Below are 21636 nucleotides of genomic sequence, written 5' to 3' on the forward strand. Positions count from 1 at the left end.
TCTCTCAACAGTCAGGAAATCTTTCATGTGCCTGACTATTTCACCTTAGATAAGTTTTAAGGCAGGTGTGACCAGTAATTTAAGAACCTATCTTTAAAAACTATCTCGGTAAAATGCCCACACGAATATACTCCACATAAGTACTTGGTGAATCTCTCAAAATGAATTAGTAATAAATATAACCCTAGAACACTGAATGATTTAACCTAATGATTTAGAGCAAACTATGGCAACTATTATTTTCATCTGCCTATCACACTTTGGTCATACCTTTTCTTTTGGTTCTCTTGGAGGAATTCCTTCTCTACTTCAAGTGAACTTTGAGTATTAAACTGTCAAATCATTGCCCACTACCACTACTATTCCGGCCTCACATGGGGTTAAACATGTGGTTGCATCCTTGGGACATGGTGCTTAGTTGAATCACTGAAAACATGGCCCGAGTCAGGATTTACTGGGGTGTTAGGAACTGGCAAATGAGAATAGCCATCGTGTTGTGGGTCAGATTGTGTTCCCTCAAAAGATATGTTGAAGTCTTAGCCCCTGTTACCTGTGAATGGGACCCTATTCAGAAATAGGGCCTTTGCAGATATAATCAAATTAAGAGGAAGTCATTCTTGGCTAGGATGGGCCCTAATCCCATATGATTGATGTCCTCTAAGAAGAGCAGAAGAGACATGTGGGCTCATAATGAGAATGCCATGGAAGCAAAGACTGGAGTGATATTACAGCCAAGAAGCACCAAGGATTGCTGGAAGCAGCAAGACCTAGGAGAAAGACATGGGGCAGATTCTCCCTGAACCTTCCTCTAGAGAGATCATGTCCTTGTAGACATCTTGATTTTAGACTTCTAGTATCCAGGACTGTGAAAAATGAAATTGCTTTTATTTTAAGCAATCTAGTCTGTAGTACTTTTTGTCACAGCAACTCCAGGAAGCTGATACACCGCCCCTACCCCCATTCTCTTAAATAACAAGTGGAAGCTTAGGATTCTGGGTGGCTACCCTCCCCAGCCTGTGGAGGCCAAAATAAAGAGATAAACAGAGATGAGGGATGGATCACTAAGGAGTAAGTTTAATCTGCTGGCCTGGTTCCCACAGCCACTCTTTATTGTGCTACCTGTGACCTACCTCAGAGCTTCTCAACCGGGGCGGCAAAGGCAACGGGGTTATAGGTATCCTAGGAAATTGGTCTCTTCAGGCTCCTGAGTGGTCAAGCTGGGATGAGATGAGCAGGCGGCCTCCAACTGCAACCAGAGTCAACTCAAGTTAGTATCACCCCATGCACTCTATACATATTGTTATTTTCTAACTATACTATGACATGAAAATGTTGAGAAGCATTAACCTACTCCATAGCCTTCCCAGAGACATGGACCAGTAAGTTCCCGTTTTTGCTGATGCTAGTTTGCCCTGGCTTTCTATCACATGCACTTAAAACAGCCCTGGCTAATCCTACATAGTCAGCTATCAATCTGCTTAGCATTTGGAGAATGTCTATTAAAAACTATTTGGGATAAATTTTAATAGACCGATACTATTGCAGGGTGGGAAAGATGTGGAGCACCTGAAAGTCTTGTTCCATTGTTGGCGGAGAGATAAAATGGTACCACCATCTTGGGAAAACAGTTTGGCAATAGTTTTACTGGTTAAAAGATTAAATAACTTAAAAGTCATGAAAAGTTCGCCCATTATTTCACTCTTAGGTATACACCCAAGAGATATGATCGTATATGTCTACAAAAAGACTTGAATAAGAAAGTCCACAGAAGAATTACTCCCAGTGGTCAGTAACAGCCCAAATACCCCAGAAACAAGATAATAAATATATAAATTATGGTATACTCATATAATGGAATTCTGGTCGGTTAGTAGAAAAGACGGGATCACTGGAGCACACAAAAATATAGATGAATCACTTATATTGTGTTACAAAAGGCAGACACAAAAGACTATATGCTGCATAATTCCATGTATATGAAGTTAAAGAATAGCACAAACTTGTCAATATTTATAGAAGCCAAAACAACGGTTACTTCAAAGGGGAGGTGGTGGGCAATAGACTAGGAAGCTGTGTGGCTTTCTGTGCCAGAATGCTCTAGATCTTGATCTGGGTAGTGGCCACACGGGTGTGTACAGATGTAAAAAGAATTCATCAAGTTGGGCACTTGAAACTAGTGTGCTTTACTTTAGGTGTGTTATCACTTAGACTTTTCTAAAATATACTGATTTTTGAGGCTATAAAACATGGTTATTTGACATTAAAAGTCTTTTTAACTTCTTCTTTTCTTAATTTACCTGAAAACAAATACATACTTGTTAGAATTTTAGAGAATACAGAGCTTAAGAAAAGAAAATAAGTCGTTCACATTCCTACTACTTACAAAATATCGTTGTTTACTTTTGAGATATATCTTCCCATTCTCTCTCTTTTTGAAGTTAATTTATTTTGAGAGAGAGAGACACACAGAGAGAGAGTCATGAACTGTGAGATCGTAACCTACTGAAATCAAGAGTCAGACACTCAACTGACTAAGCCACCCAAGCGCCCTATCCATTCTCTTTGAAATCAAGGAAAAATCTGATTATAGGGAACCAATTGTTTTGTTACTTTTTTTTAACCTATTAAGAAACAATTTTTATGTCAGTAAGGATTCTTCAGCAGCAGCTGTTTTCAAGAAGGCATAACACACCAACACATTCCTTTGCCATGATTTATGTAACTCAATTTTTAATTTTTTATTATTTTTAATTTTTAACCCATTTTTAATTGATATTCATTATGATTGCTTTCCATGTTCTGACCTTATAACCCCCTCTGGAACACATATCGTCTTAGTCATCTTTACACATATCTGGGATTATTTTCTTAGGATGCCTTCCCAAGAGTCCACTGTTGAAGTTTGCAAAAATGCTGAGACTTTTTTTCAGAGGTAAACACCTTTAGTACTTTTGATGTGAATTCCTAATTGCTTTCCAAAAAAAAAATTGTATTAATTTACACTACCAGCAATGATGTGTACTGTCTTCTTTTACTTATTTGAAATCTCAAACATGCAAAATTAGGAGAGTACTGTGAGCCCCCACATCCCTCTTGCCCAGCTTCACTAATCATCCTTTCTCTGTTCTTATTTTAATCTCTTGTGCTCTGCCTCGCCCATCTTAATCCCAACAGACCCTCTTTATAATCCTTCTGCTTTGGAAGTGAAGTTCCAAAACATAAGAAGCATCACTTCTTACAAGCTGAGTGACCTTGGGCAAGTTACTTAATCTCTCTGAGTCATAGTTTCCCTTATCTGTAAAATGCAGGAAAAACACGATTATTATAAGAATGAAATAAAAATTATCTACTCAAAGCCTTTAGTTTAGTTTTGGGATTTGGGATGGATTATATTTATTTGAGTCCTCTGAATTCCTGCTATGCTGGAATTGGAGTTAAAAGAGGAGATACCCATAGAAATCAATATTAATAATAATAATTTTATAAGTATTCACAAATATAGTACCAATATGACTGAAAATCTTCACGAATGCTAACATCAGCATATTTACATCCTCCTCCCTCCTTCTTCTTTCTGAAACATTCTCCTCTGCACCAAAACAAAGACACAACTCAGAGGTTTGCCACAGTGGAAGCTGGAGAAGTTGCTGGTTCTCCTCCATATGACCTTGACATCTAGTGGACAAGAAGAGTTGTGGTTGAGTCTCTGGCATTAAATGAGCCTGGATTTGAGACCCAGTTCCTCTACTGTGTAACCCAAGTAATTTTATTAACCCTCCATACCTAATCCACACCTAATTTTCTGGGTTGGTTTTTCTTTTTAAAGTTTATTTATTTATTTTGAGAGAGACAGAGAGTAGGAGTGGGAGAGGGGCAGAGAGAGAGGGAGAGAGTTCCAAGAAGGCTCCACACTGCTAGCAAAGAGACTGATATGGAGCTCGAACCTGCGAAGCCATGAGATCATGACCTGAGCCGAAATCAAGAGTCGGATGCTTAACCGACTGAGCCACCAAGGTGCCCCTCCATACCTAATTTTTCTGATCCTAAATCCATCATTTCCTAATTACCTCCTCAATCCAACTATTTCTCTCCATCGCCCCTGGCCTCCCCTACTTTGGCCCACCACCATGCCTTATCTATCTACTAGTCTTCCTCCTTCCATTAGTGCTTTCTGTATTCCATAGCAGTAGCTTTGGCTCAGAGTGACAGAAATCTGAAATAACATGTTTTAAACACAACTAAGATGATGATTGTTTTTCTCACATAAAAATTTAGGTAGCCCACTGCACACCCATTAGAATATCTAAAATTTTAAAAGCTGACAATACCAAGTGTTGGCAAGGATGTGGAGCCACCAGTCTTCTCATTCACTGCTTCTGGGAATGTAAAATACCATACCCACTTGGAAAAATTGGCTATTTCTCACTTTGCTAAACAGATACCTACTATATGATGCAGCCATCCCACTCCTAGCTGTTTATCCAGAGAAATGAATCATACGTCTGCACAAAGATTTAAACATAGATGTCCATACCAGCTCTGTTCACAACAGCCCCAAGCAGTGAACAACCCAAATGTCCATCGACTGGTCAATGGATTAAACAAACCATTGCATCCATCCAATAGAATACTACTCCACAGTAAGGAAGAAATTGGATGAATCTCAAAATAATTTTGCTGAATGTAAGAAGTCAGACAAAAAAGAGTACATACTATATGATCTCATTATATAAAGTTCTAGAAAATGATAACTAGTCTATAGTGGCAGAACGCAGATCGGTCAGTGGTTGTCTCATATTGGGAGTACAGAGAGGAGTGGATTGTGAAGAGGCATGGAAAGATCTTTTCGGAATGATAGAAATATTCTCAATCTTAGTCATTATATGAATGTATACAAGTGTCAGATATACCAAATGGTATGCTTCAAATGGATGGATGGCTTTTTTTTTTGTAAATACAAACTGTATGTAAGTTATACCTCAGTAAACTAAAGAGTCAAAGGAACAGTCCGAGGCTGGTAAGCTCTCTGCGGTGTCAGGAACCTGGGATCATTTATCTCATTACTCCTCCATGCGTGGCTTCTTCCTCACGTCCAAGATGGCAGCATCTGGTTTCCAGGCTGCAGGAAGGAGGAAGGGACAAACAAGAGGGCAGAGAGCACATGCAGTTTGTCTCTTAAAAGAGGGTCTTAGAAGCTCCTTCTACCTGACAACTCTGCTTATGTGCCATTGGCTACAATTTAGTCACATGGATCTACCTTGTTACAAGGGACACTGGGAAATGTAGTCTTTATCTCAGATGGTCACATGTACCTAGAGGAAGGGGAAAACAGAAATAGACAGCGGACTTAGTATTTTACACAGCTGCGTGTATCTTGTCTTCAAAATGTGCCTCTGAGCATATTACCCTCTCTGCTTAAAGCTCTGCAGTGACTTTCCACTGGTCTCAGAAAAAAAGGCCACATTCCTTGCATGGCCTACCTAAACCAGCCTGATCTGTTTCCTGCCAACTTTCTACCTTACTCTCTTTGGTTGAGGAGCTCCAGCTAGTATTTACTGCCTTTAGCCCTTCTAGCGCATCAGCCGGGCTTCATTACTGTTTCCCTCTGCTTGGAACATGTTACCCTCACTCTTTGCCTAGTGAACCACCATATCCTTCAGCTCTTGGTTCAGCTGACAACTCAGCGTAAGGCAAACTCCTTGTTTGTTTGACACATATCTTTCCTAGATGGTGCCTCTCACACTTTTTGTAATTTTATATTTGTGTGACATTATGATCACTATCTTTCTCACACACTAGACTGTGAGCTCCTTTCTGTTCACCTCTGTATATGAGTACCTAACAAGGCTGAATGAGCTAACTACACATTTACTGAGTGTGTAAATGAATGAATGAATGTGCTCTATCCAGTGCTGTTGATCGAAGTGAAGTTACTAAGCCCTGATTACCTTTGTTAAGGGTTGATTTTAAAAGGCTTAATAGTATTTTCTTTGGTCATTTGCTCTGTCCCTCTACCCTAAATGGTCATGTGAATCACCATCGATGTGTTGAGGGAAGATCTTTTCCATAAATGTTGCCTGCTTGAGTGGCAAGTATGTGTCTGGGTGAGGTGATGTGAAATGAATAAAGTTTGTGGAAATAAAAGTTACTGTACAGTCCACTACCTCCCATCTCCTGGGGTGGGGGTGGGAGTTTGGGGGAATTGGGATTACTGAGGGCAGGAACAGGGGTGGTGTGCAGAGGGTTTGGGGTAGGGCAGCAACGTGCTGTCACATGTGTATGTTGCTCCTTTACCTGGGGAGGTAAGGCTCTGTTGATCTACTGGGGAGGGACAAATTATTCTCAAGTCTGTGGTATTTATTTAGAATGCAGATACTGTATGGTCTGCTTCAGTGGGAGCTCTGACAGCCTAATTATAGGATATTAATAGATTCAGAAAAACAGGTTCTTTGTAGTCCAACTGCAGTTAGCCAACTATATAATAAGCAAAAGTGAAAGTTGCTGTCCTTATAAATATTTTCTTAAATATTTATTTGAATTATTTGAATAAATTTTCAAAGTTTCCTTGACTTACAAAGTTTTCCCATAGTTAATCCAGTTCGTGAGTTTTCTAATACTTTTGAAGTGGAAGTACTCAGACTTAATCCTGCATACACCCCAAGACATAGTCCAAGAATAAACAGAAGGCTCGAGATATAAACAGAGAATGCGCAGGGAGCTGGGAGCTGGAGGTGTGGCCATGTGCTTCTGGGTGTAAGTGCCAGTCTGGAAACTCCTTCCAGTGGGTGCTACATGAGCAATCTTGGACTCAGTGCATCCCATGTGTGCCTAGTTCTGTACCACTATGACTATTTTTGCCATATCTGCCTACCAGCCAGGCATTGTGTACTTAATAAGATGGATTCTTTTTTCCAGACTTAAATTTACTTAGAAAGGACAATTGAATTAATTGTAAACGAACCATATAACGTCAGCTCCGGCAGGTCAGGGATTTTTCTGTTTTGCTCTTTGCTGTATCCCCTCATTGGCTAATACAGTGTCTGGTAGGTTCTTAAAGGGTGTCTGTTAATGAACAAATGTCATCCTCAGTAGAAAAGCATGTATTTCTCTAAGGTATGTTATCCGTATTTGGCTATTACAACAACTAAAAATGTTCATTTGCTTTCCACATAAAACCTCTTGCATGTCACTAGCAGTATACACGATGCACCATACTTTTCTAAGCCACATAACAATGATCACAAGAGTGACCTCGTTTCATCATTTACTTACTGGCTTACTCGCTAGCTAGATAACCCCATTCTTCTTAAAGCTTTTGTCCATCTCCGTATGCCCAATGCCTGGCACCGCGTGAGGCTCGTAACAGGTATAGTAAACCAAACATCTGTGAATGAATGAGTGATTTACCTCATTTAATGTACACCTCTAGTACATAAACCGTTATCCCCGTTGTCATACAGGTGAAGAAGAAATCAAGGCACTGAGGTGTTTCGTATCTTTTTACTTTTTAATTTTTAATGTGTTTTTTTTAGAGAGACAGAGTGCAAGCAGGGGAGGGGGAGAGAGAGAGAGAGAGAGAGAGAGAGAGAGAGAATGAGAATCTAAAACAGGCTCCAGGCTCCAAGCTGTCGGTACAGAGCCCAACGTGGGGCTCGAACCTACCAACTGTGAGATCATGGCCTGAGCGGAAGTCAGATGCTCAACCAACTGAGCCACCCAGGTGCCCCTGAAGTATTCACTATCTTGCCCAAGGTTGCCGAGCTGGTAGCTGAAGAAGCGAGGTTCTGATCTTAGGCAGTTTAACTCAGGAACCCTTCTTTTTAAAAATTTTACTAGATTATTGGATATTCTCTGGTCCAGACTGAGCCACCCACCCTATCAATTTTAGTTAGACCAATCAAAAAGGATGTGCATTTTTAACTTTTTAAAAGTTTATTTATTTATTTTGAGAGAGAGCACCTGAGTGGGTGAGGGGCAGACATAGAATCTTAAGCAGGCTCCATGCTGTCAACACAGAACCAGACACAGACCTCGAAGTCACAAACTATGAGATCATGACCTGAGCGGAAATCAAGAGTTAGATGCTTAACCTACTGAGCCACCCAGGCACCCTTATTTTTAACTTCTTTATCATCCAATTCTTTTTTTTTTTCAAAAAATTTTTTAATGTTTTATTCGTTTCTAGGAGAGAGAGAGAGACAGCGTGAGCAGGGGAGGGTCAGAGAGAGAGGGAGTCACAGACTGAAACAGGCTCCAGGCTCTGAGCTGGCAGTCAGCACAGAGCCCGACGCAGGGCTCAAACCCACGAACCGCGAGATCATGACCTAAGCGAAAGTCGGACGCTTAACTGACTAAGCCACCCAGACGCCCCCTTTATCATCCAATTCTTAAGATGACTTTCTCTCTAAACAGTTTTCAGCTCATGCTCACTTGTGATGGTTGATGATTTTGTGCATCAACTTGACTGGGCCACTGGGTCCCTGGATATTCGATCAAACATTATGCTGTGTGTGTCAGTGAGGGTGTTTTTTGGATGAGATTAACATTTGAATTGGTAGACAGAGTAAAGCAGATCCCCTCCTGAATGTGGGTGGGCCTCATCCAATCAGTCAAAGGCCTGAATAGAACAAAAAGGGCTGAGTGAGAAGAGAATTCACTCTCTCTGCCTGACTGTCTCTGAGCCAGGACATCTTCTTCTCTAACTGTGGACTCACACTGGAACTGTACCATTGGCTTTCTTGTGTTTCCAGCTTGTTGATTAGAAATACTGGGATTTCTCAACCTCCATAACTGCATAAGCCAATATACCATATATATATTATACCATTATATATATATCATATATATATGATACTTATGTGTTCATTTTATTACTTACCAGCTCATAAACCTCCAATATTTGCCTGATATCCCAGGGTAAAGTATGAAGTCTTTGACTTGTGTGTCAGAATTAGGTCTGCCTGCATGTTAAAATAGACTCCAAATAACAGTGGCTTAAATACTACAACTTATTCTTCTCTCTTGTGTAACCAATTATGTATGAAACTGGTAGAGTCACCAGGGACCTTGGCCCCTTCCTCCCTCTTCCATCAGCATTAGCCGTCTGCCTCATGATCTAAGATGTCTGCTAAAGCTCCAACCGTTGTGTCCCCATTCCAGAATTTGCATGTAGGACTTTTTTAAGTCCCAACGGTCTGAACTAAATCAGAACTTAGTCACTGGTTTCAATCCCGCGACCGGTAAGGCTGAGGAGTATAAGGCATCCTGAGCAAATAACTTAGATGTTTTATTAAAAAGGAAGAAGGGAAGAGATCTAGTAATCTTCACCTTAGCGTGGCATTGAAGGGCTTTTATGATCAAGTATCAACCCAGTTTTCCAGATTCCCTTCATCTACTAGCTGTTCGGAACGTTCTGTCCCCATCAAATTCCTTTGCTCCCTGTCTGTGAAACACACCTAGTGCTTTGTCGTCCTGTCTCTGTTTACTCAGCCCTCCTGGAATGCCTTTGGCTTCATTTCCAAGCCACACCTTTGTGGCCATGAGACTTCCCCCTTTCTGCTTGAATCGGAGATGGTTTCTTTTGAAGCTGAGCTCTTCCAGCAATGACTATGTATTCGAATTGTTCAGATATCCACACTCTTGTACTTCAGACTGCTCTTCTTTTGATGACTTGAACAGCATAAGTATTTCCTTGTTAATTTTTCAGTCTTGTCTCCAGCGTGCATCCCTCATTCTAGATCCCTTGAGGACAGGAGCCCCTTACTCAATGAACATTCCTTGGCTTCCTACCTCACATTCAGCATTGTGCTCAGTGTTGGGGAGTTAGTAGTGAATAAGACATGGGGCTTCTCTGCAAAGTCCTAATACTTCCCTGGAGTCTTACTTAAAAACTTGCAAATGTAGGGGGGCATGGCTGGCTCAGTTGGAGCAACATGTGACTCTTGATTTCTGGGTTGTGAGTTTAAGCCCTGCTTTGAGTGTGGAGATTACTAAAAAAAATTTAAAAATAAACTTTAAAAAAAATAAAAACTTGCACATGTTACATGCTTCACAAATTCCTGTTGCATTGTTGAATGATAAGAGAGCTGACATTTATTTAAATGATTATTACTTATGTTCAAAAAAGTATGTAATTAGGATTACTCAATAAAACACATGATGCTAGCCTTTCACATGTATTCACTTCATTTCTTTATTACAACAGCTGTGAGATAGACATTATTAATTTTTACAAATAAAAATGAAGCACATGGCGAAATAAGTCAGGCAGAGAAGGACAAATATCATATGTTTGCACGTTTAGGAGGATTAGGAGGAACTTAACTGAGGACCATGGGGGAGAAGAAGGGGGGAAATGGTGGGGGAGAGGGAGAGAGGCAAACCGTGAGAGACTCTTGAATGCTGAGAAACAAACTGAGGACTGATGGNATAATAATAATAAAACTAGTAAGCCAGTAAAAAAAAAAAATGAAGCACAGAGAGGTTACATTACTTATTCTAAGTCACACAGCTGGGAAGAGGTGGAGCTAGGATTTAATTCAGGCTGCTTAATTCCAGAGCCAAGGCTCTTAGTCAACCCTGTTAAGAAAATAGCTAGAATAAGGGTTATCTCATGATTTGAAGCTGTTGTGGCATTCTTTTAAATTCCCATCCACAATTTGGGTATTTACCTGTCACCTTGTCCCAACCAGAAACTTCCCTAGGCTGGAAAGCCCTTTCCCTGAGGAGCATCCGCCAGGCTGGGCACTGTAACCTACCACTCCCCTTCTGAGTCTCAGCTGCCCACCCCATGTCCCCTCTCTTCCCTTTTGATTATCAAATCCTACGTTACACTCAATAAAAATGATTCATCACTTTTGTATTTCATGGTCTCTAAGTTGCTTTGCTCTCACCCCTTCTGCCTCGACAGGACATTAGTGAGCAGAGGCTGCAGTCTGGAAGCCTCTGGCTGGATGAGGCCCGCCGACTCGTCTTGTTTTGTGCGCCTAGTGTTTAACAATGCTTTTTACATTTGTCATCAGCATTTACAAATTAGGAGACGTCGTGCAAAACTCTGGATTTTTGGCGTGTTTGGAATAACTGGAAGGTTTTGGACACACAGGGCCTATGTGCCCACAGGCCCGAGCTGCCAGGTTCAATGAAGGCTGTCACTGGTAAATTGGCACAATGTCTTCCTCCCTGGTACCCGGACACCTACTACCACATTCACGTTTCTTACCAGTCTGCAGTGAATAATACTAACCACACAAAGCGCGTGTGTAAATACCCGTCCCCCCTCCCCCCCAATCAGACAGTGTATTAGTGCTTCCCATCACCTCCGTCACCTCGGGAAGAGGCACTACTACGGTGTCCACTTTATAGACAAGGACATTAGGCCGATACTAATAGTAGGTGAAGGGCGGGACTCACCCAGGCATTCCGGCTCCGGTCTTTGCCTTGAAGCCCTCCACCACCACCCCTGCACCTAGCATTGTGATTTGTAGCCCTGCTCTGAAGGGAGAGGAAAGCAAGAGGGGACCCGTCCCTGTCCCTCGTGCTGCCTAACGTTGACACGTTGGAAATACAAACCCACAGAGCCGATGTCCTATACGATTAACAGGCAAGCAGAGGAAGGCTCTGGACAAAGCTGAGCCTGCACCAGAGGAAATGAAGGCAGTGAAAGGAAACCACATGAGTACCTGGAGTGTCTTGGAGGCCATCTCAGAGCCAGGTGTGGTGGACAGCTGTTCTTATGTCTGATTCTGTCCCTCTGGGAAAAGAGAATTAAGTGATTCTATGAAGCCTCCAGCCAACTGTCACTTGAAATGTTAGCCCATAAACAAGTGTCATCCATCTCAGTCCCGCTGCTCCCGGTGGGGTGGGTGCTGATGGAATATGATGCCGGCCTGAGCAAGCATCTTGGCCTTCACGCTGGTGTCCTCCGTGGTGTCCCAGCCTGCCTGAGCCCCCCTGGGCTGTAGAGTGGGTCCTCGGGAAGATGGATGGAACCTGCAGCGCAGACAGGGATTAGTGGCATTAGATTGCCTGCCTGTCGGCCTCTGGAAACTCAGCCCTTTGCAAGCGCTCTGAGGCAGAGGCAGCAGGAGTGTGGCTGGTTCAGGTGGTTGGCTTGCTGTGCCAGAGTCACCAGGGACAAGCATATCTGATGCTATTTATTGAGCACGTCTGTGTGCTGGGTGCTGAATGCAGAGATGGACAAGCCAATGGCATAGTTAGAGTGACCATAAGATTGCAGACGGGAGCACTCTGGAAGGTAAAGAACACAGGCTTAGCGGGCCTTGTGGGGCTAACTGGGCCATGTGGTTGCAGCGAACAGAGCCTTGAAGACCACTCATGGCTCTGGACAAGTGATGTTGATGTGGGCAAGTTCACCTCTGAGCCTGTTTCTTGCTGTGTAATGGGGATAACAATCCTGAGTTCTCTGGAATACTGTGAGGCTTATACCAGCTAATGTGGCCAAGATGGACCCCCCCCCCTCCCGCACACACACACACACAAAGGAAGGGCTGGAGGCCCAGTACTTGGGCTCTGGGGACTGAGGTGGCTTTGTAAGCTGCAAAGCCAGTGGGACTTTGCAAGGTGAGCGCTAGTGCTTAATGGCTCTGGAAAATGGAGGGAATTACAGAGGCTGAGTGTGGGGGTGGGGAACAGAAAGAGGAGAAGTAAAGAGACAACTGGAAGAGGAAAGAAATTTGAGGGTAGGGGTTAGGGTTTGTGGGGAGGAGAAAGGGAATGGAAAGTCGTCTAAGTTACTACTGGTGGTGGGCACAGTGATTCCCCGTCTGCATGCCCCTCTCTGCCTGAAGTCTTCAGTGGAAGGACCATCGCTCATGCATCCTCGATGGGGGAGATCTTTTGGGAAGATGCCAAAGACTCAAGGTGGGAGGGCGGTGAGAGCTGAGACCACCCCCTCACGAAGGCCTGCTCCATTGGAGTTTGTGAATTCCAAGTTCTCAGCCTTGTGTGGACCACAGGGAAGGCGCCACAAATGTGATCTCCTGCTCTTAGTACTGAGACTGTTCTCGCGCAGGCCAGGTTCAGTCTCTCAACACTGACCTGGAAAAGCAAAGCTGAAAACCGGGGTGGGGGATGGACAGGAGGAAAAACATGGCGCATGAAAACAAAGGGAGGTTGTTCTATAACACACCATTCCTAGAAAAGCCTAGCAGGCCTCAGAACCAACCTCAGGAAATCCCAGGCCAGCGGCCAGCTTCGTGCAGCTCCAAGGCTGCCCCATCCTCCCTCGGTGAGACTGGAGCGGCACTCTCACTCCCAGATGGGTTGTTTGCAGAATGAGAAGAATGTTAATTAATCCTGTTATCGGAGCTCACGCTCTCTGGTTTAATTTCTCTGATAAAACCACCCTGAATGGAGAGCTCTCAGAATACCAAAGGAGGCCTTTTTATGAGATTCCTGAGGTGCAGTGAGAGCTGGAAGGGGTGGGGGTAGGGTGAGGGTAAACTTTCTGCCTGGGAACCTTGGGTTCAGCACTGATTCTCTCAGTATTCTGACTGGAGACCCTTACCATACATCAAACATGGCCACACTTCAGAAAGGGATGGGAAGAGAGAGAGAAAGAGAGAGAGGAAGAAAGAAAGAAAGAAAGAAAGAAAGAAAGAAAGAAAGAAAGAAAGAAAGAAAGAAAGAAAGAAAGAAAGAAAGAAAGAAAGAAAGAAGGAAAGAAAGGAAGGAAGGAAAGGAAGGAAGGAAAGAAGGAAGAAAGGAAAGAAGGAAGAAAGGAAAGAAGGAAGAAAGGAAAGAAGGAAGAGAAAGAAAAGAAGGAATAAAGGAAGGAAGGAAGGGAAGATGGAATGCCTCATTCAACATCTATAAGGGAACACATGTAGAATATGCAAAATTCAGAATATGGTGTTACCTGGACTTTTTGCACCAGATTTAATAGTCACTAATTGTTGTGTGCTTACATGTCAGGGACTATTGGTATCACTTTATGTCTGTGATTTATTCTGCATCGCTTCAGCACAGACTGTGTGATACTTATGTATATAATCTGAGGTGACCTCCCAGGGCAGCTCCCGCTCTGATCAGGCATCCCTGCTCCGAGAGTGGTCAGCTAGCATTATGTGAGAAAAGTCTAATTCCCAAAGGAGCCATTTTAAGTGCTTCAGCTTTACCTCTGAGAAACACCAAATGTTTTGCCAGTTAGCAGGCTGAGTATCAGAAGTGGGTTTTCATTGGTGAAGTTAGCAACATGTATAACAGACGTTAGAAACGGGCTCTCAGTTATTATCGGTGAGTGTTACTTGAGATCTGTAGATTGGCTAAAACATTTTATTATTGATATCCCTACCTTTGTGTGAAAAGTATATAAGGATATAAGAATTCAAGTCTTGACCCCTACATAATCCTCTATCGATTTCAAGAATTTCTTGGTTGTTTGGGTGGACTATGAGAGTTCCACAGTCCTGCCTCTGAAATACAAAAGCCCCTTTCAAATATTAAAAACCAGATGGCAGACCCAAAATGGAGTTCCTTATGCCAACCTCCCTCCCCATCACCAAACCAAGACTTAACTTATTACAGTTTCAGCTCTACCCAGAAATGGAATCCTAAACGAGTCAATCAGGAATCTCCCGGTCAGTACTAGCGCTCTGCCTGACAGACCCCTGCAATCTCCTAAAGGAAAGTAACCTTGCAATAGCCAATCCACTTTTTTTTTTTTTGGCCTAGTGTAATTTCCGTATTCCTGCTTCCTTCTGCCTGTAAAAGTTTTTCATTTCATATAGCTCCTTGGAACCCTTTTCTATCTGCTAGATTAGATACTGCCTGATTTGAGTGGATTTTGCCCAAATAAACTCTTAAAATTTTTAAATAGGCCTCACTTTATCTTTTAACATATGCAAGGTGGTGGTCGGTCTGAACAGCCAAAAGAGACAACAAGGAGAGACTTCACCTGGGCATATAGCACAGGTTGTAGGAGCCACATTATCCCTGCCACTACAAAGAGTTTATCAAATGGGGTGCCTGGGTAGCTCAGTCGGTTAAGCGTCCAACTTCAGCTTAGGTCATGATCTCACGGTTTGTGGGTTCGAGCCCTGCTTCGGGCTCTGTGCTGACAGCTAGCTCAGAGCCTGGAGCCTGCTTCAGAGTCTGTGTCTCCCTCTCTCTCTGACCCTCCCCTGCTCACGCTGTCTCTCTCTCAGAAATAAATAAGACATTAAAAAAAAAAGAGTTTAGCAAATGTGGGTGCTGTAGTGGGGGAACAACATTTTCCTCTACCTTATTAGGTTTAGTATCTGGGGACTATGAATTAAACTGACAAAAGACAGCTTAACAGGAACAAAGGTTTATTTTGTATGCACAGGGGTGTGAGGACTCACAGAAAAGAATGAAAACCCCCAAAAGTGGTTAAGGGTAGGAGCTTATACTCCCCCCCTCCATTTTTAAGAGAGAGAGAGAGAGAATCTTAAACAGGCTCCATGAATGACCCCATGACCCTGGGATCGTGACCTGAGCCGAAATCAAGAGTCAGATAGATGCTCAACCAAACAAGCCACCCAGGTGTCCCTTTACATACCATTTTTTAAAAGGGTGAAAAGCTTTGGGGAAATGATAAGACCAAGGAAAGAGGGTTTGAGCTTCCAGAAGTGGGCAAATTGTGCAAAGGTAAATATATGGGCAAATCAAAGGGAAGACGGTTTGCAATGCAGGTTCAAGTTTTACAATAATTCTGTGATGCAGGCGCTGTCACGACCTCCACGTACTGCTGAGCGAACAGGTCTGCAGAGATTGAGTCCCTCGTCCAAGGACACGGAATCAAATATAAATCAGGGTCATTTGACTCAAAAGCCTGTGTGCTTTCCTCCATGCAAAAATCATATTTATGATTTTTTCTTGATTTTACAAATATCACATGCTCACAGGAAAATTGGGAAGCATATGAATATGTAGGATAGCCTAAAGGCACTACTTACGCACATTTAGTTGAGATGGTACAGTGCTCATGGTTTTGTGTCCTGCTTACTTATTATGTTCTAAATATTTCTTCATATCATTAAAGATTATTCATTCTTGTCGTTTTTAAGGCCAACACAATATCCCATCCTACGACTGTGTCACACCACCCATTGTCAGACATTTAGCTTTGTTCTGATCCTTTATACTATCAAGAGCAAGATGGCCATCTCTGAAGACAATCTGATCTCTCGTTTACATTTCTTACTATGTCTTGGGAGTGGGGGGAGGCAGATTCCTGGGAAGGTAATTTCTGGGTTAAAGGGCAAGAATGTTTAATGGACATTATGAGGCATTAAAATAGTGCACTCTGCTTTTGTAAACAAGGAAGACCAGCATTACTTTCTAAGACTCGGTTTAAAAATCAAGATAAAACGGTGAGCATTTTGCCCAAGAACAACTAACCGGCCATTGGGGTTTTTTAGTGCTGCTTTTCTAACCAGTAGGGGGCAGCACAAACAAATACCAGGGGAGAGCCTCCTTGGCCATGAATTTGACATTTTTGTGGTATTTGTCACCAAACTTCTTTTGTTAAATTTAGGAACAACAAAGCCACCAAATTTACAGGCAAGAGCCAGAAAGGAAAATCTAGTTTACTTGAAAGATTTACAGCTTTCAGGAATGTTCCAGAAGACTGATCCTGATGGCAAAGGGCTGGAGGGAAAAGGCTCTTTCTGAGACATAGGCTTGCATGGGAGGCTAGGAAAGCAGGTCACGGTGGGAGCGGCAGCATGAAGAATGGTTCTTGTCAGGAGAGCTGGTCAGCAGGCACTTTGTGCCAGGCAAGAGGTGCCTGGGGGCCGGGAAGTGGGTTTATCTTGCCCAACAGGATAGCCGGAGGAAGGAGGCACGTGACTGCCAGCCTTTGGAACGGCAGCCACAAGGTCAGCGATGCAAGGAAGGAAGAGTTAATGAATCACAGAGAGATTTGCTGTGTCAAACTGATGACAAGGGGTGGGTGAGCCTCTGTAAGAAGTGGATGGCAGTGTACTCGGGGCAGGGGCTGTCAACCTGGGCATCGTGGGCCATGGACGGCATCTTCAAGAATTCTGCGCATACTCTGAATTTATGCCGCATTTATACAGAAAAAAACACAGGTTTTTCCAGAGGCGGGAGGGGATGAATCTATAGCTTGCAGGAGCCTACAACCCCCCCAAATTAGGAACAAGTGATCTGTGTGTACTCCGTCCATTTCTAGGATCAAAGGCGACTCCCTCCCCAGAGCCAAAGTCTGTCTGTCCTGTTCCGAAGGGACATCTCGCCCTGCAAGTGGCAGAATAGCCTGCCTGGATGGAGAGGTGGGGTGCCCCAGGCTAGCACCTGGGTTGTGATGGAGGGCTTAGCAGGTGGGTGGCTGCTTCAGGGGACAGAGACTGACACTCAGGGAGAAGCTCTAGGGATAGCAGAAAGCAGAGAGAGTCCAGTGTATCTGTCTGGGCGTTATTTCTGTTTAGAGACATTTTCTCTCTTCTACGAGTTCAGTTCCTCCCTCGGGAGCCTGGCAATACCCAGGGCTGTTTACAACTGTTGCTTGAAGAGGCTTGTTGACACAGTAGGTGTTTCACACTGGAGCCCTGTGATCTCTTTGTCATATCCAGGTTCTTCTGAAGGAGTAAAAAATAGGGGCTCATTATGGCATCGTCCATGGTGGCAGAACTCTGAACATAATCTGAGGGTCCGTCAATGGTGTTACTGCTGTGATCTGCTTTTCACCCACATTTTACTTCTGACCAACGTGCAGATTTTCCACACCAAGCAATTCTCTAGCTCTGTGGACACCAACTGCGTGTCCTACACGTCGGTTGAATTCTGACGCTAATTACCAGAGTTAGCCCAGGTCTCACAGGTTACAGGGCCCAGTCCCAAAAGACTGTCCCCCTCACTTCAGATGCCAGTCACAAGTAGTGGCTGACCTAGCACATTATCCACACTTCTGTCTGACCTGGCTACAGATTGGGGGTTCCCATGATATCCTCCTCAGGTGAGATCATTTTCTTATAAGGACTCACAGAATCCAGGGAAACACATTAATTGCAATTACCATTTTATTGTAAACAATATTATAAAGGGTACAAATGAAATGAGGGATCCTGAACACAGGAGTCTCTGTTGCTGCGGAGTTTGGGGGGCATGGAGGTGCTTACCAACCCAAGTAGTCTCCAGACTCCTCGATGTTGGGTTTTATGGAGGTTCCTATACATGGGCACTCTTGATTGAATCATTTGCCAGTGATTAATTCAATCCCCAGCTTTCGTCCCCTCCCTGGACGTGGGGTTGGGGGTGGGAACAGGGTTGAAAGTTTCAAGCTTCCAATCATGTGGCTGGTTCCTCTGGCAACCAGCCCCCCCTCCCACCCCCGCTTCCTGAAATCATCTAGGGGCCCCTAAGGGTCACCTCATTAGCATAAACTCAGGGAAGGTTGACAAAGGCTTTGCAGGGGTGCCTGTGTGGCTGAGTCCGTTGAGCATCTGACTCTTGATTTCGGTTCCAGTCATGATCCCAGGGTTGTGGGATCCAGTCACGTGTTGGTCTCTCTCACTGAGCATGAGCCTGCTTGGGATTCTCTGTCTCTCCCTCCACCCCTCTCCTTCAGCTCATGTGCACTTGCCCTCTCTTTCTAAAATAAAAGAAAAAGAAAAAGGCTTTGTAATGAATAATAAAAATGCTCCTCTGGCCCATTACTCAGGAAATTCCAAGGGTTTTATTTATTTATTTTAAATTTTTAAAAATGTTTATTCATTTTTGAGAGAGAGGGAGAAAGAGAGAGAGAGAGGGAGAGAGAACCATCAAGGGAGGAGCAGAGACAGAGGGAGATGTTGAAGCCAAAGCAGGCTCCAGACACTGAGCTGTCAGCACAGAGACCAATGAGGGGCTCGAACCCATGAACCCTGAGATCATGATCTGAGCTGAAGTCAGACACTTAGCCAACTGAGCCACCCAGGCGCTCCCCAAGGGTTTTAGAAGCTCTGTGCCAGGAACTGAAGAGAAAGACAAAATGTTTATTTCTTATTATATCACACGATCACAAAATAGTGAAGTTATAGAATAAATTTTAGTTCATCCATATTATGAAATATTAGATAGCTTTAAAAAAATGTAAGATCTATATGCTGTGACCTAAGAAGTGTTCAAGACATTTTCTTAAGTGAAAGGTTAGAGTGTAGTGTGTAGGGCAGAGATGGGCAAACATTTTCTGTAAAGGGTCAAATAGCAAACATTTTAGGCTCTGCCATTGCAGTGCAAAAGCAGCTGTAGACAATATGTAAACAAATAGGCTTGGCTGTGTTTCAATAAAACTTTATTTACAAAAGCAGGCAGTGGGCCAGATTTGTCTGTTTGCCATGGTTTGCTGACACTTAACACAGGGTCTTTGAAAAGAACCTTTGTATGTTTTGTAAAGATAGGCTCAAAACTGTTAGTACTGGTTACCTTGGAGAGAAAAAGGGTAAAAGAGGGAGGAGGAAGATTATTCATTTTTTCTGTATTCAGTTCTCTTTCATTCGACTTGAAATAGAACACATGTATTGCTTTTGAAATTTCTTTTCCAGATTCCTAAAATGGCAAAACAAAGCATTTGTATTTTTCAGTTGTACAGAAGTGCCTCTGCTCATGACATTTGGAATAGTTTTGATTTGATTCAAAGAGGTTTTAGTTGACCACAAGCTGCAGACAAATCTGCAATTTCTTAAAATCTAGCACAGCTTGGAAAGTGATAATGAAAATGTGATGTTATGATAAATAAAGGAGATGGTCTCAATGTTCTTTGTACCAGTCAAGGCACGTGTAGGGCTGTCTTTTGAGTTTGGGATGCTGGGTTGTAAGGCAGGTGCGGACACACTAGATTATTGCAAGGAGACAGAGCCTGGAAAGGTGAAGGGTGTGGAAGTTCCGGGAAGAGGCACGTGGTTAGCCCGGAGAAGAGAGGGTGGGTGCAGGGAGGTGATAATCCTCACCCGAAGGAGAGTGGAAAGGACCCACTCTCCCAAGCTCCAGAGTCTGTACCTGAATCACTGTGATCCATCATCTCCTGTCACGCAGAGGATGGTCCAGCCACTGGGGGAACTGAATGAGGCTAGATGTTCCTTCTGTGGCCCCTTCCTGACATACCTGAGCATGTGCTGGTCTCCTCAGGACTAAAGGTGGTTCGGCCCCCCAGCTCTGGGGTAGACAGAGCTGGGTTTGCGGTTGGCCTTGCCAGGGGAGGGCCCAGCAACCTCGGGGAAAGTTTCTGCACCTCTCTAACCTCTGCGTTTCTTATGTAAAGGAGAAAAAGTTAATAATAATAATAATAATAATAATAATAAACACCTATTTCATAGGGTCACCATGAGAACCAAATGAGTCAATACACAGCATTTTCCATGATGCCCGCACAACAGATACGTGCTTAGTAACTGCTAAGAGTTTGTTGTCGTGGTTATTATTGCTCAGGTTGTTACTATGACAACTGCCAGATTACTTTTCGTTTCCTCCCGAAGTTTCTCTCACAGGCCTGCCCCCTTGACCTCACAACTCTCTACCCCATACTCCACTGTCTTCTTTGGCAAAATCAAGCTGATTAGGGCTTGGCTGCATGGCTTTCTCTGGGTGGCAGTTTTCTCATCTGCTGTGGCTCCCCGGGAAGGCGGGTGCTGCCTGAGGGATGCCAGGGATGTGCACGGGGAGGGCACAGGGAAGGGGACAGGATACCCCGGGCAGAGCTCCACACCTGGGCTTTCTGCACACCCCAGTCCCACTCCTCTGGTCACGTGGGTTTCTCCCTTCACGGAACATGCGGCCACTTCTGTCCGTGCGCCCGTCTGGGCTGGTAATGTTTTGACACACTGCCTTGTGTCATTAAAGCGTCATTTCCAGTGTATGCGTCACAGCCGCAGCTGAAAGCAAGATCTTGGAGAGCTGGGATCTGTCCTATGTATTCTCAAGTGATAACTCTTCACAGGAGATGAATTAAAAACTAGTAATAGACGCTGAACTCAAGGAGATTGCTGAGTGTCAGATATGGGCCTAGATGCCTTCACATAGAATTAAGATGTAATATATCACAGCAGCCCTGCAAGGGGGCTTCCGATGTTCCCATTCGCTGATGAAAAACGGGGTCCGGGAAAGTGATTGAACACCTTCAGGGATGAAGAATCATACAAGCACATTAAGAGGCTGACTCTGCTTCTCTTTGAGAGCTAAGCAGAGTGTCAGCACATAGTAGGTGCAGGGTGAACAGGAAGGAAATACTTTAGTGCCCTTTTGATGAATCAGAGATTTTAAACATTGTTCTTTCTTTCTTTTTTTTTAAATTGCTTACATTTATTTATTTTGAGATAACAGAGAGTGAGCAAAGGAGGGACAGAGAGAGAGAGGGATAGGGAGAACCCCAAGCCGGCTCCACACCATCAGCATGGAGCCGGAGCCGGGGCTCAAAATCACAAACTGTGAGGTCATGAGCTTAGCTAAAACCAAGAGTCAGATGCTTAACCAACTGAGCCACCCAGGAGCCACTAAAAATTGTTATTTCCAAAAGCATCGGCGTTAAAGTTAACACACACACTTTGTTGTGTGCCCAGGGCAGAATGAGTGTGCCCTGGGTTCTTTTCTGGCATCTGTTTCCCAAACAGGCAAAGACCTCACCTGGAACTGAGCCAGGTGCAGCGGGGTGGGGGGGCGGGG

At 43.7% G+C, this 21636-nt stretch overlaps 1 protein-coding gene across 2 annotated transcripts in view; it reads left to right on the forward strand.

Moving 5' to 3' along the window:
- The window catches only part of PRR5L (proline rich 5 like), a 150762-nt gene that overhangs the window by 30042 nt on the left and 99084 nt on the right, over positions 1–21636 (forward strand). The window lies entirely within an intron of this gene.

The sequence above is a fragment of the Crocuta crocuta genome, unplaced genomic scaffold (assembly GCF_008692635.1).
Source record: "Crocuta crocuta isolate KB4526 unplaced genomic scaffold, BGI_CrCroc_1.0 scaffold384, whole genome shotgun sequence".
Lineage (NCBI taxonomy): Eukaryota > Metazoa > Chordata > Mammalia > Carnivora > Hyaenidae > Crocuta > Crocuta crocuta.